Below are 14,097 nucleotides of genomic sequence, written 5' to 3' on the forward strand. Positions count from 1 at the left end.
ATTTCCTTTGGTTCGAGGTCATTAAAAAATGCATATGATGAATCTAAGAGGCATAAATAGGTCACACTGAAGTGGAATTCCTTGCTTCTCTGGTATTGAGAGACAGCTAATACCTGCCTTGTAAGTGGAAAAAGTTAGCTCATGCATTTTGGTAAATTTCTGTGTTTCAGGAATTTGATTCAGACCATTGTAAACCCAAATAACAAAACATGATGTTGGTATAATTGTTTTCTTGTTCCTCTAATCCAAACCATCCGATCTTGTTGGGTTATCATCTCTAGATGTTAAGAATCACAATTCCAACAATTGATTTTTTTTTTCACTAAAAGTACAAGTTAAACCTGATAATTATTTCAATAGAAGAATCCTTATTCAATATAATTAAGTATCGGTAACCCTGCCTTAAATTTTTCCATATGCCAGTCCTTTATAGAAGCACTTTTAAGCAGATTTTTTGGGGGGTAAAATCTTATTTTTTAAAGTAACACTTGTTATACAAAGCAAAATGTAGAGTAAAATCTGATATGTTGTGCTGAATGTTAAAAAAAATTCTAGTACCACACTGGACATTAAAGGAGGAGCCTGGAGCCTTACCCCATTCTGCAGGGAAAGAGAGAAAGGGAGAGAGGAGGGAAATAATAATCTCCCCACCCAGATTCCACCCTTTTCCTTGATTCTCATCTTTCATGATCTCACAGGGCAGGTCATATGTTGAATATAGTTTTAATTTAGAAAAATAAACATATCAGAATCTGTCCCACAATTGTCTTTTTCATTACCTGTGTTCGAGAAATAAAAGGTGAAAAGAGAGGCAAATTATTTACTGATCTTTTCTTGCTGACTCATAAAGCTACTGGCCAACCCAAAACACTTCATAGTTCTCATCTCCTCCTTGATTGAACCTGCAGGTTTTACCCTTCTTGGTTTTTATCAGTGACTGGGGGGGGACATTAATCTTTCTTTCCTAGTTGTACTCCATTCACTGCCTTCTATCTCTTTAATTTTCAAGCAGTGTTGAATTTGAGAAATTTCTAACAGTTTTCATTTCTGGTTCTGACTTTACTTTTCTTCCCCACTGAACTTTCCCATATCACATCACTGTTAAATCATCACAATTCTGACAAGTAATATTCTTTCTAAGCCCCAGTCCTCAATAGCAAGAGGTAATTATGCTGTATTGTACAGTGGTTTGAAAATGTATACAGTTGTCTGTGAAGGTTTTGACTAACTCATCCAAATTCATCTAAACTATGCTAGTGCCCTTGTTTGAACAAATGTTTAAAATCATTATTATTGTTCATACTAATACTAGTTCTGACTTCTATTTGATAAAAATGAATTGTTAAAACAAAAATGCCTGTTTCTCAATTCAGAGAAAGCTATTCAAATAAATGAGTTGGAACTCAGTATACACCTGCAATATAAAAAAAGTTTTCTGGCATAGAAACAAAATAATCTCTTTAAATAGTATAGACCAAAGCCAGCTTTACACAAATTCGTTTAGAGTAGTTTCAGATTTATGTAATTAATAAAGTTGGATAGTGGGTCCAACTTATATATATTAAATGTCCTTCAGTGTACAGTGATGTTCTAGTGACTGCCTGGAAAAAAATGATAGAATTTTATTTAGTGTTTCTGCTATGTCAGTCAATTCTATTAATGGCTTTCTAATGGGATACAATATATGCTTGTGATAGTTTTCTATAAGATTAAGAGATAATATTTATTGAGTGCTTTCTATGTTCCAGCGAATATGTTCTAAGTAGTATCATAGAATATGTTCTATGTTCTAAGTAGTATCCATGGATTATCTCATGTAATCCTCATAACAACAGTTTAATGATCTCACTATTTTACAGATGTGGTAGAGGCACACAAGGAGAAGGTTATAAAACTAGTAAGTAATGGAGCTAGGATTCCAACACTAGCATTGTTACTTCAGATCTCATACTCTAATCCCCCGCTACTCAAAATGTGGCCCCAAGCCAGCAGTATCACCATTACCTGGGAACTTGTTAGAAATGCAGACTCTCAGGCTCCACCGCAGTATCACATTATCATGTATAATGTGAACAGGGATCCACTATAGACCCAAGTTATCTTGAAATCACTTGCATAAAGAACAGAAAAAGAAAAAATCCCAGACCATAAACAGCAAGTCTTTCTCTCTACTGGGCAGCTAACTACTTCAACATCTGAGACTTTCTTGCAATCACATTGTAGCACACTGCCTTTGAGTACAGACTCTAGACCGGATGCCTATGTTTGAATCTCAGCTCCTATTTCTAGCTGTGGCACCCTAGGAGGGTTACACAGCTCTCTGCATCTCAGCTGCATCATCTGGGAAATAAGGTCTAAAACGGTACTTCACACGATTGTTGTGAAGATGAAATGAGTTAATCCATGGAAAGGTTTTAAAACAGAGCCTGATATGAGATAAGTGAATAAATGTTATCTACTGTAGTAGTAGTTGTTGTTGTTGTTAGTTATGATTCTTATCTTAGAGTCATATCTCATACTTCTTGGTTATCAATTGGTAATAACAACAAATATTTTTGTTAGCAGGGCTTACCACATAAAGGGATATCTTTGGTGTTAGAGTCCAAATCATAAACTTTTGTTTTTGTATTTTTCTGAAAACTTTCTCCTTGTGGCACTTCCTGCCTGTGAGTTCTGCTAAATGCCACTTGATTGGGATACTTAGCTAGTTAAGTCCAATGCACTCAATTCAAAATCAAAATGAAATATGTAACAGTATAGTGAATTTTAAAATATAGTATATGCTTTTAAACTGAATAAAGATAATGAGGATTGTAAGCCCATTTGGCCAGCCACTGGCATAAGTAGTACAGAAAAATCAGGATGAAGAATGTTTATTTGAAGGCTGAATGCTTTGGAAGCTTGTTTGTTTCCTTCTGGGTGGACATAATTCTGAAGTTAATCACAGTAGTCTTCAGGGGGAATAATGGTTTAGTGTGCAAGTACTTACTTAGCAACTATTTAAGAATACATCTAATGTGTGAAGTGAGATTGCATATTCCTATGTAAAACACCATTTTGAAAACTGATTTGTGAAAGGCACTGAGATAAAAATCCTTGGTGGAAAGAATATCCTGGGAAACTTTTAATTGTCAATTCCAGGACACACACCCAGAAAGTTCAGTTCACTAGGCCTGGGATGAGGCCTATCCAGGTATTTGAATTTTTAACAAGTGGCCAAGGTAATTCTGCTTAAATTAGTGTCTTCAACTACACTTTGAGAAATACTGCAGTAGAGACAAAGACATGAACTGAAAAAAGCTTTTGTGACCACCCATTCCTTTTTGCAACATTGTCCTCTTTGGTACTAGTTTTTTCTATCCTATGACCTACTTTCCCTGTCTTCTCTGGCCTTTCCCTTACCCCCGTTAGTGGTTCCCAAGTGATCTTTAATTTTGTGCTTTTCTCTTGTTTACTCTTTCTCCAAGAATATATCTTCTGGATTTATCAGTCATATCTTTGCAGGTGGTTCTACAAAATAATCACAAAGGTCTCTTTAATCTAAAAATCTCTAAGCCAAAAGGAAGGTGCTGAAATCAATTTAGGGGCTTTGGGCGACATTTAAAAAAAGAATAAGAATAAGAAGAAGGAGAAGAAGAAGAAGAAGGAGAAGGAGGAGGAGGAGAAGGAGGAGAAGGAGGAATAGAATAGAAAATATCAAAGCAAGTATTAAGGATAAGTGATGTTTCATGGAGCTTTTCTTTAAGATATGTGTGTACACCTACACATTAGATTGCAATGCACTTTTTTAACCTTGTAGGTCATAGTTCAAAAAGTTTGAAACATACTGTCTGAGTCTTGGTCTCCTGAACTTCAGTGTGACATTACGAACACTATGTTTTCTCATGCATTCCCCTCATATATCTAACCCATCTCTATTCTGGACATTACCATTTGTATAATCCATTCAAAATTGTCATGTCTAAAACTGAATTTGCTATGCCTTCTTGCTAACATTTTCCTCCTAAGTTTTAAAAATCTATCCATAAACTACTTTTCTGTCATCCAGATTAAAATTTCAGAATTCCTTTGTAATAATTTAGCCCTTACTACATAAATTTCCCTATAGCCTCATCTTACTACCCTGGCCTATCCTATGGCCCTACCCAGCAGAAAACCTCATGGGCACCCATAGTAGTCACCGCTCCTCAGCTAGCTTCTTGAAGGCTACCATGAGCATGCACTGCGTGGTATCTATGGCTGCCTTCTTCAAGACTGTAAGAGCCTTTGACAACAAGATGCCTTGCTCTGTATAATGCCCACCTCTTTTGCTTAGCTATTCCTGTCATAATTGGTCATTTTTATTGCCAAGGAAGAGGCACACCCTGGATTTTACCCTTTGCTACTTTCTAATGACATATCCACAAGTTTTCTGCCTCTTATCATGACTATAATTTTCACATCGTCTTGTTTGGTTTCTCTGATGACTTGGGTCTCAAGTCCAAGCTTTTCATGCCTAGGATATATATGTAACACCTGGCTGGTGTTCTCTCAGCTATAATTGCCTGCCTCACTCAGCGACCCCAAACTATCTAGTCGTACCTTGGAAAGTCATTTCAAAAGCTATCTTTCCTTTTCTCGTGGTCCCGTCCTCTTCCTATTCATCATCACCTTCATCTGGATTAATTCACTATCCTCCTAACTGATCATCCTACATCTGTTCTCTCATCCCACAACAAAATCATCATAACACCCTGTTTGATAAATATTTATAAAGTGATAGTCATGTACTGCCTTAGTGAAAAACTTTTTATGACTCCCTGTTTTGTATAGGATGAAAGTACAAATATTTTCCTTCTGGAGGAAGGAAGGCCTTAGCATACCCATCTGGCCATAGCATTACTATTTTACCTTTCGCTATTTTCATTTGTGAATTTTCTGTTCTAGTTCCCCAAAGCAGTCCTATATATGCTCCAGGGATGTTCTCACCATTTCAATTACCGGGACCCCTTGTTGGTTGTGGTTCATGACTGTGGAGCAGGCAGCTGTCGCTGAGGTTCAGGAGTAGGGTCCCACTACATACAAAGAAACCTCAAGATGAGGACCTGATTACACATTGGCAATAAGAAGTTAGTAAGAGCCCACATTGTAGAAGAAGAGGGAAATGAACAGGAGACCAACTCATTATTTACTTCTCTACTTACTGTCTGGCTGAGGCTCCTTATGTCCTCCCTTCACTAGTTGTTGGATCATTCTCAGAATTGGAGAGCACGTCAATCTATATACAGTGAGAGACTGTGTCATCAACTGTGGGGTCTGTGAGACTATGGATTTTGCAAGATCACTGGGCTCCCACCTTTATCTTCCTTTTTCTTGGTGGCTTGACTTCTCTATTTTCCTCTGCCCAAAGGGAATGTCCCTCTGCAGGACTTCTAGATCATTTGTTACTTGTACCACTCAGTTGATACTAAATTAGCTAATGCCTTGTAATATTTTTTTTGTTTTTGTCTCTCATGTGTCAAAAGTAATGTTCATTATAATAAGTTCAAACAAAAATAGATTATAAAGAGTAAATCTTTCCTTTTCCCTGTTCCTTTTTAGTTCTACCACCCACAGCTTAGCACTATTGATAGTTTATTGAGTACCCTTCCTGATTTGGGGGATGATTGGCTTTTTTTCAGAAGTATTATACTGTATCATGATGCATATATAATCCTACAACTTACTTTTTAAATAAAATACTATAGCATTCTGGAAATCTTTCCATCTCATTCCATACAGAGCTAGATTGTCATTTTTTATACACGTGCTTTCATTTTATATATGTTATATTGATATTTAAAATATCCCATGTACTGACGTCACATTATATATCCAGTTTGCCCAGGATAGTCCCATTTTAGGCCTTTTATCTCAGTATTTCATTGGTTTAGCGTTTGCCTCAGATTTTTCATTTTTGAATGAAGTATTATTTAATAGTTACATATAAATAAACTAGGATAGGTTTAGGTAGACCTATACCTTGTTTGTCTACATCCTGGCATGTTCTCATATGTGAGACACCAGTATAGTGAACAGAATTCTCACTTTAACATATGGTTAAATTGGCCAAATCCCATTTATCTTTTCCAGTTCCTTTCCAGAAGTAATATAAGCTAACACATCTTTTTCAAGGAGAGCAGGAAGGGTGCTTGCTGATAAAGTAAATGCACTCTGGCACGAGCAGTTAGATACAGCTAGCTTCTTCAGATCTTAGGGGATGGTGGTGGCAGAACTATTCTATTCTGCCGGCTCTGCTGGCCACTTGATGCGCAGCCAGTTGTACTGAGCCTTGTGGTTGCTTTGGCCTGTGGATTGCACATTTCCCATCCTTTATTCAGTTTTGCCAGAGTGAATACAATCTGAGCTCTCTATTGCTGCAAGGATTTTATTACATATCATATGATATAAACCTACAACTATTTATTTTACTGTTGGGTAACACATTTTTATTTTGTAATAACCATTTTGGTGACAGTGATTTAGAAAAAAACAAAAGAAAATAACAGTGTACATTTAATAGTTAGCACTAAATTTCATTAGATTTGCCGAAAAGAATTAATGTGTAACTCACACTATGGGGGCTATAATGATATCACAGAACACATGAAAACAAGAAGACATAGAGGAACTTCCCTGGTGGTCCAGCGGTTAAGACTCTGTGTTCCCAATGCAGGGGGCCCAGGTTCAATCCCTGGTCAGGGAACTAGATCCCACATGCTGCGGCTAAAGACCCCACATGCTGCGGCTAAAGACCTCGCATGCTGCAAGGAAGATCCCACGTGCCAAAACTAAGACCTGGCGCAGCCAAATAAATAAATAAATATAAATACTAAAGAAAAAAAAGAAGACATAGAAGCATCAACATCTATTGCATAGTCTTAAGACCATGCCTGAAAATACAACATTTTAATACTTAGCTGCAGAAGGTACATTTGTGTACCACTTTATGAAACATGACTTTTCATTTAGATCAAGTGACTGTACTAAATTAATTTCTCTCATCTTCAGCTTCAGGTTTTCTTGTGCATATATGAAAGGTGAAACAATAGCTGTTAATGTATTGGCTCTATTAAAAGAACTTTACTAACACTTAAATGATGCCACTTTTACCTCAGTATCATTGGATATTTCTAGTAAAAAAAAATCAACTAATTCCAATAATAGTTCAAGTTTCTTGTCAAATACATGGCATCAAAGTAAAGCATTTAGAAGTTCGTTCTGTAAAAGGTGAAACACTTGACATTATTGTGAATACTATTTATTGTAAATTGAATTACAAACTGCAACGTACATGATAAAATTGTTTGGTCTTGGTGATATTAAAAATATGTTGGGACTTTCCTGACAGTCCAGTGGTTAAGACTCTGTGCTTCCACTGTAGGGGGCGTGGGTTCCATCCCTGGTCGGGGAACTAAGATCCTGTGCAGACAAAAAAAAAAAAAAATGTTGAGGTAGAACATAACATCATAAAATTATTTGAATAAATTTAGAACCTATAGAGAGAACTACACTTAGAATATGTTGTGATGCACATATTTGTGCAATTCATAATTGCCTCTAAGAAATCTATAAAATCTACCAATCTAAATAGAAGATATAGTTCTAAAAGAGTACAAATATGTTTATACATACATGAAATAACCAGCCTGGAAATTTTTTTTAAAATATTTAATTTATTTATTTGGCTGTGCCCCATCTTAGTTGTGGCATGTGGGATCTTCGATCTTCCTTGTGGCATGCAGGATCTTTAGTTGTGGCCTGTGGGGTCTAGTTCCCTGACTAGGGATCGAACCCGGACCCCCTGCATTGGGAGTGTGGAGTCTTAGCCACTAGACCACTAGGGAAGTCCCCAGCCTGGAAATTTTTATGGTTAGATTGATCTGATAAAATAAAAATAACTTAAGCATGGCAGTATACACTTTCTCTCTAACACATATATATAGAATCTGAAAAAAAAATGGTTCTGATGAACCTAAGGGCAGGACAGGAATAAAGACACAGATGTAGGATTTTAGAAATTTTTGAGACTTTGAAGAGTAAGTTTGTAAATCAATGAAAGTATCCTACCATGGTATTAAATACTTTCGTAAAAATGTTCTCTAAATTTTGGTGCAGTTTCTGCAAAATCTACTGGAAATTTTTAGTCAAAGCATTTAACAAGTAGAAGGCAAAAAATTCAGTTTATGTGAAGCTTTTAGGAAATTGCAATTATTGAACACAAAGCTTGCAAATAGGAGGACCTTGAAATGTTTCTCCCTGAAATCAAATGGGAAACTGAAAAAATTAATTTATAAGAACTCAAATGATGTATAAAATTTAATTGTGAAATTCCATAATTGTGTTTTGAAATACCTACGCTTATGGGGAAAATATTTTGATGGAGTTCATATTTTTAATTGAATAAATTTATATTATGGTTCAGATTGACGTTAACCTGGAAAAGCCTACAAGTTTGCAGTACCTAAATTTAGCAAAACATAAAAATAGAACTACCATATGACCCAGCAATCCCACTACTGGGCATATACCCTGAGAAGACCATAATTCAAAAAGAGTCATGTACCACAGTGTTCATCGCAGCACTATTTACAATAGCCAGGACATGGAAGCAGCCTAAGTGTCCATCGACAGATGAATGGATAAAGAAGATGTGGCACATATATATAATGGAATATTACTCGCCATAAAAAAGAAACGAAATTGAGTTATTTGTCGTGAGGTGGATGGACCTAGAGTCTGTCATACAGAGTGAAGTAAGCGAGAAAGAGAAAAACAAATACTGTATGCTAACACATATATATGGAATCTAAAAAAAAAATGGTTCTGATGAACCTAAGGGCAGGACAGGAATAAAGACACAGATGTAGAGAATGGACTTGAGGACACGTGGAGGGGGAAGGGTAAGCTGGGACGAAGTGAGAGAGTAACATTGACATATACATTACCAAATGTAAAATAAATAGCTAGTGGGAAGCAGCCTTATAGCACAGGGAGATCAGCTTGGTGCTTTGTGACCACCTAGAGGGGTGGGATAAGGAGGGTGGGAGGGAGATGCAAGAGGAAGGGGATATGGGGATATATGTATGCATATAGCTGATTCACTTTGTTATACAACAGAAACTAACACACCATTGTAAAGCAATTATACTCCAATAAAGATGTTAAATAAATAAATAAATTTAGCAAAACTTTGAAAATAAGCATATATATTTATTTGATAAATTTGTCTTATGTTATTAGTCCAAAAAGGCACTTTGCATAGAGGCAAAAAAATAGAAACTGTAAAAATATTTTGGCTAGAGTATTTATGTATTTCATTATTAAAAATTAAAATTGGTGATATTTTCCACTATTGAATTTGCTCTGAACTTAATAAATTTACCAGGTAGATTTGCACCTGAGAAAGAGTATACAGAAGAGTCACTTGAAGGTATCAACAACTTAAAATTTACTAACCATAAATTGTATCTTAGAAAATTATACAAATAATACAATCATATTTTTAAAAATACATTCTTCAGAAAAATAACTGTGAGAGGCAGACACAACTAAGAAATTGATTAAAGTATATGAAATGTACCAAGAATCATCTGTTTATATATATTTAATGTTAAAACAATATAAAGATTTTTTTACTTCAATGGGCATAGATATAGGAATTTTTTGAAAGAATGTTATTTTGAATATAAGTATTACATAGGTCCACAAATATTATAAAGCTACTTACTTGATTTGTAAGTATCCATCTCAAAAAATTACATAATTTAAATTATTTTCAGTACCCTTTTTACTCCAAAAAAAAAAGTCCTACTTTGGATGAATAAATTCTGTAATCCTTTGATGTATATATGCTTCATCCCCTCCTTCCCAAATCCCATTTCCCCTTTTCCAAATGATTGCTTTATTGTAATTCTTATACTTCAAATTTATTATTCCCAAAATGAACACTCCCTTTCCCCCTACAAATTAAAAATTAACTCTTTCCTCTGATTTTTCTCTTTCGCTTAAGAGTATGTCTTTTCTACCAGTCACTTAGAGTTAAAATCTTGCTATAAACACTGATTCCTCTCTCACCTTTACAAAGATCATTCTGGTGGTAGGATAGAGAATGAGTTAGGAGATAATGCAAAAAATAGGGAAACACTTTAGCAAACTGCTGTACTAATCCAGCAGTTTGGATTTTGGATTTACACAGAAGCAATATGAGAACAGGGTTGGATATGACAAATATGAAGGCAAACTAACCATCTTGCTGTGGGACTGGTGAGAGAACATTAGAACATGGGGGATGACTCCCACATTTCTGACATGAGTGCCTAGGTTGATAGTGGTGCTGTTAACTATCAGAGGGACCTCAAGAAAATGAAGACCTTTTAGAGGGAAGATAATAAAATTGTTTGGGGCATGTTGAGTTTAGGTGTCTGTGGGACATCCACGGGAATTATCCAGTGTGGAGTTGGACAGTTAGAACAGGAGCTCCAAACACAAGTTGTAGCAGAAGACATGGATGCGGATGAAATTGTTCAGTCAGAGGACCACAGGAGAGAGACAGAAAAAGGGACTGGTAAAGGAAACTGAGCTGTGGTGTCCAGGACAGATTTAGGGAGAAACAGTGCCCTAATAGCACTTCCTTTGGGGAAGTGCCTGGGACTAGTGTGGAGTGTAGCAGGTTGGACAGAAGACTGACATTTGGCAATTTCGAGGTTCTATAACTATAGGAAGAATTCAGGCCTAGCTTAGGAAATGTTCCCAGAAATATCTTACCATTTGAAACTTTTAGATTGTAAGTTTAATAAATTAAGCTTCAAAGATATAATAGTTTATGTATAGTTTTGCAGGTAACATTTATTCTACTACTCCTCTACAAACTTATTATCATTATTCATTTGTACTCTGACTTTTTTCAAAGTTTCACATTGTGTGTACAAGGGCATGTTGATTAGTATAGAGTGGACTTTCTAATATCTTGTCAAGAATGTCAGTTTTATTATAATTTCACACATAAAACTATTCTAGAAATTTGACTTTGAAGTTGAGTCAATCCAAAACAATTTAAAAAAATCTCTTTATTTTTCATTCTTAGGATTGTTTCTCAATGGTATCTATGCATAAAATTTTAATGTTTTTACATTTTATTTTTACTTATTAGTTCTTTCAAAGAATGTGTTCTGTACCTTTAGACTTTATTTAGTAATTAAAGCACCTAATTTAAGTAGTTTTCTTTCTATAATCCATGCCTCCACATTGCCTCTTATATGTTCATTTTGGTCCCTCAGCTTTGGTATATGATTCGTCTTTTAGTAGAAAAATACTGGGTTCTTTCATCACAATTACAGTCATTGGTCTGATAATCCTATGAGTCAATCTACACAAAACAAGAAGCTCATATCAAACTCCTGGCAGGTTTAGTTAAAATTAAAACGCACGCTCAACTGTAGAGATTGTCAAGTGTGGAAATAATATTTGTCCAGCTGGACAGCTTTCTTTTGTAGTTGCTAAATGAAAGTTGAGATTCTGTCTGCTCCTTGAAAGCTTCTGTGTCATGAAGGTAATTTGGACTGTTTGTGGTTTGACAGGGATTATTAAAATCAGATGAAGTGAAGGGAAGCAAGTGTGAGAAAGCAAAATTGACACTGACACTCTCTATTATTTGCAGCTTGGATCATGATGACTATGTTGATATGATAGATTCACTGTTGAGATATGTTAAGCAGCAAATAAAGTAAAAAGCAAGAATAGTGATGGATTTTCAGATTTAACATGAAGAAATCCAATATTTACTTTCACTGATTGCTTTTTAAATAGGTTTTCAGGTCATTTCATATGAATTTATTTATAACCAACAACAAATTATCCCTCTATTGAACTATAGAATTAAAAAGTATACTTCAAAGGCAGGATAACAGAAAATTAAATATTAAAGAAATAGATCACATGATTAAAATAATAGAATTTTTAAACTAGAAGGGTCCTTAAAGATCGCTTTTATTTGATTTCCTTTTTTGGTAGATGGAAACTAGAAAGAGTTTTAAGGTATCACATTTAAATGTTATTTGATAGCATAAATAAATGTAAAATCCAATTTTTCACCATAAATATATTTTCTTACCTTTTCACAGTTATTATAGTATATTATAGTTATATGTTTTCTATAAATAGTATTATCTACTTTAATGAAGTACATGCCTTCCATAAACATGATTTTCTACTGAAAGCATTCTTAGTAGAAGGAGTTATAGCAAAAGGCTATTTCAAGATGTCAACCAAGGACAGTTATAGTAGAAAAATATAAATAAATATGACAAATACATATATATAAAACTAGGTGAAGAACCTGGAGTTATCCTATGCATTGTGGAAAACCTTCAGTGGTATTTAGGCAGGGTAGTGAAATGATCTGAATTGGTTTGTAACATGAGAAGTCTAATGCCAGTGTGCAATGTGGATATCATCCAGGTTTCCTACAATTCAGTTCAACAGTTCTAACACTAACTACCTGGAGTTAGCACAGTCATTGAAAGTTAAAGGCTTAGTCCTACAAGACTGCCCCCACTTCAGACGTGAGCAAGTGAGGTCTCCAGGGATACCCGCTTCTGCCTGGCTGACTACAAATTCAGCAGCTCCCACAGGTTCAGTAATTCATTTGAATGACTCACAGAACTCATGAAAGTGCCATACTTCTGATTACAGTTTTATTAAAAAGGATACAACTCAGGAACAGCCAAATGGAAGAGACACATAGGACGAAGTAAGGAAGGGGGTAGGAGTGGCAAAAACCAAATATGTATTTATTATACCACAAATATGTATTTATGTATCTTGGAGACAAGATAGTGTTCCAGATTTGGGGCGCTGGTGCAGAAAGAAGGAGAAGTCAAATTTGAGAGCAGTGGTGACCATTTAAGATACTAGGAAGAGAAAGGGTCAAAGAAGTTGATGACCATTTAAAACAGGGGTCAGCAAACTTTTTCTATTAAAGGCCAGATAGTAAATATTTTAGGATTTGTGGACAGCATACGGCCATTGTAGTATATTCTTTTTTGTTTGTTTTTTAATTTTTACAACATGTTAGAAATGTAAAAAGTATCCTTAGCTTGTAGGCCATAGAAAAAACAGACTACACCATAGTTTGCTGACTCCTGATTTAAAATACTAGGCATTGGAGAGGGAGATTAGGTAGGTGGTGACCCTATGACATAGGAAGAAAAGTCATTTTAAGAAAAAGATTTTTTTTTTCTTAAGGTTATTTATTTATTTTTACTTTTGGCTGCATTGGGTCTTCGTTGCTGTGCGCGGGCTTTCTCTAGTTGCGGCGAGCGGGGGCTACTCTTCGTTGCGGTGCATGGGCTTCTGATTGCGGTGGCTTCTCTTGTTGCGGAGCACGGGCTCTAGGCGCGCGGGCTACAATAGCTGTGGCTCGCGGGCTGTAGAGCGCAGTCTTAGTAGTTGTGGCGCACGGGCTTAGTTGCTCCACGGCATGTGTGATCTTCCCGGACCAGGGCTCGAACCCGTGTCCACTGCATTGGCAGGCGGATTCTTAACTGCTGCGCCACCAGGGAAATCCAAGAAAAAGATTTTGAATTAAATGCTGAGCATGTTGAGTTGAAGGGACCTTTGGATCAGGAAAGTGGAATTGTCTAGTAAGTGCTTGGAAGTATGTGTGGGGTTTTAGAGAATTAGAGACATAGACCTTGAATTTTCAGCATCAAGATAGTAGATGAAAGAGGTTGTGAAAAACATGCAGAATAGGAAGAGGACCAGTAACTCCAGCATGAGATGGGTAGGAAGAGAAGCAAAAGAGAAATTTCCGTAATCTGCTTCCCAACTCAGGCAAGGGAAATAAGGAGATTTGGGAAGACTGAAAAATGAAACTAATAGGAAAAGATTTTTGAGGTCTGAGGAGAAAATCCAATGAATAAAAATAAAACAAAATTTTTTAATTAAAATAAATCTACTACAGTAAAATTACATAAAAGGAAGCAGTTGCTTTGAATGAAAAATGCTCAAGGAAAGAATGTAAAATGAGAAGCAGGTTTAGAAAGAACTCTGTGGTGAATATCAGTGTTCAATGGCAGA

The 14,097-nt window shown here is 35.7% G+C and overlaps 1 protein-coding gene across 4 annotated transcripts in view; it reads left to right on the forward strand.

The window, feature by feature from the left end:
* The window catches only part of KIAA0825, a 426,330-nt gene that overhangs the window by 35,404 nt on the left and 376,829 nt on the right, over window positions 1-14,097 (forward strand). The window lies entirely within an intron of this gene.

The sequence above is a fragment of the Balaenoptera physalus genome, assembly GCF_965194825.1.
Source record: "Balaenoptera physalus genome assembly, chromosome: 3".
NCBI classification, from domain to species: domain Eukaryota; kingdom Metazoa; phylum Chordata; class Mammalia; order Artiodactyla; family Balaenopteridae; genus Balaenoptera; species Balaenoptera physalus.